Here is a 2,721-nt window from a genome sequence, read left to right on the forward strand (position 1 = left end):
AGCTCGGACAAATTGCGAGACAGCATAGCTGCACTTATTATTTTGGCATGTGAAAGCCTGCCAGCATCTACACCGCCAGCTCTCGTGACTCAGTTCTGTACTTGTGGCATTTAGTATAGGGACCCCTAATGTCTCTCATCCGACAAAACATCGAAGTGAGGTACAGAAAGGGAACATCTCAGTTACTAATGTAACCTCCATTCCCTGATGGAGGGAACAGCATTGTGTCCTTCCTGCCACACCTCTGAACTGCCCGCTGAAATGGCCGGAACACTGTCTCGGCTCCTCAACACAAACCTGAATGAGAGGATGCACGCCACTCCTTTATACCCATATGATGGGGGAGTGGCACGCAAATTCCACTCATCAATTCTCACTGGCCTTTTCTGAAGTATCAGAGATTTTTGGGGCTCCCAAGTGCAACCCCTAGTATCTCTCATTCAACATATTTCAATTTAAATATATTTTTAAATGTAATTAATTCCTGTAATGGCAAAACTGAACAGCCATTACTCCAGTCTTCAGTGTCACATGATCCTTCAGAAATCATTCTAATATGCAGATTTGGTGATCAAGAAACATGTCTTGTTATTATCAATGTACAGTGCTTTTTATTTTTGTGAAAAACGTGATACATTTCAGGATTCTCATTTTTTTTTTATAGAAATCTTTAGTAACATTGTAAAAATCTTTAATGTCAATTCTGATCATTTTAATTCATTCTTCCTGAATAAAAATAGTTATTATTATTTTGAATCTTACAGACCACAAACGTTTGAACAGTTTTTAGTTTTCACATCTGTGAGTAGTTTATGAAGTATATCATTGCAAACCCCCTCTTCCTGTCAAGAGGAACCTTGACCATAATCATGTGACCATGATTTGTGAGATAAATATAATATATTCCAATTATATGACAGCATATCAACACATGTGACAAATCATCATTTGGGGTCAAAAAGGCAAGGGTTTAAGTCTATAATATGTGTCCATTTGTTTTAGAGACCAAGTAACACGGTCATATTTGTGCATTCATAATTTGATTCCCTGCCTATGGTTAATATGTAATCTTTAGCATTCCTTACAGAGGAGATTGCCATAAGATGTCATATCACCATAGAAAACTATAAAAACTAAATATTGAAATCAATAAACAATATATTACAATATATAAGAACAAAATATTGTCAATCAATCACACACTTATTACTCATAACTACAGTGGATTAGTGTAAAAATTGTTTGTGTTTCCCCATTAAAAAAATTTTTTTGGGATCTAACTTGCTGATTAATTCTGATTTTAGAAAGATGCTTTTGGAACACTAAAGGAATATTGTTACATAAATACTAAACTGAATCTGACCACCCTATCAATAGCCAAGCCTTTAAAGGGGTGGTATAATGCCCTTCTCACAATATGTAAAATATGTCTTTGATGTCCCCAGAGTGTGTATGTGAAGTTTTAGCTCAAAATACCCCACAGATATTTGTATATAGCATGTTAAAGTTGTCACTTTTTTTGAGGGTGAGTCTGTTCCTTTAAATGCAAATGAGCTGCTGCTCGCGGCACAGAGGGCGGAGCTTAAACAGCTTGTGTCATTTTACCACACACAGACACACACACTGAAAATTTCAAAAACCTTTAGCCTTTTATGTTCAAACCAGAGTCAGATGATGTCAACAGAGTCAATGATGGAGAGACTCAAGAAGAAGTGACAATATGTAGAATGCAACAGGACATTTCTGAATGGTTAGTTGATGAATTTAGGTAACTTATGTATAGTTATCTTCTAGTCCTTGATTAGCATGTCTTGATAATCTATAAATCATGTTCAGGGGGCGGGGTTTGTGTAAATTGTAGTCCCTACCAGCCGTTTGTTGTAGTCCTTAAAAAGCCATTTCTTTAAAAGCAAATATCTCCCTTTGCTTTGAACTTTGAGCATTGTAACTTTGCAGATGTTGTCTATGCTCAAACAGCAACATTACACACTAACCAAAGTTAAAAAAGTGAAATCATAATCAACCACCCCTTTAAAACACATTTGCAATGACTTAATAAAAGACATCTTTGCAGAAGTGTGTGAAACATGAAAGAGGATTGGAGGTGAAACTGATGAAGGGAACAGAATGTTGGATTTTCATGTTATGGGGACTTTCCATAGACATAATGGTTTTTATACTGTACAAACTGTATACTATTTCCCCTAATCTTGCCCTATCCCTAAACTTACCCATCACAGAAAACTTTCTGAATTTTTACACTTTCAAAAAACATCACTTAGTATGATTTATAAGCTCTTTTCCTCATGGGGACCAAAAAATTGTCAGATTTCAGATATTGCCATATTTGTGGGGACATTTTCTCCTCATAACATAGGGTAAACCTGAATCACACACACACACACTTGGTGAAGTGCAACAGATGTCGCACACAGACACCTGTTTGTAATATGTGGTTTGGAACCTTATCTCTTCCGCTGATCCATGGTCAATCAAAGTTTATAAGTGTATGAGGGTTTTTGGAGAGCCTGAGAAAAAGATCTGACAATATCCTCATATTAGGAAGATACTTAAGGTTAAAATTAGGATAAGGTTTGTCTCCTATTTAGTCTCATCACATGCTACATGTTTGTGTGAAACTTTCCAAATAAAAATGAATTTCAAGCTTGTATCGTCATTAAACATCTTGTGGCCATATCATAGGAGCGGGGTATCTCTCAA

Source organism: Leuciscus leuciscus (genome assembly GCF_965113295.1).
Source record: "Leuciscus leuciscus genome assembly, chromosome: 3".
NCBI lineage: Eukaryota > Metazoa > Chordata > Actinopteri > Cypriniformes > Leuciscidae > Leuciscus > Leuciscus leuciscus.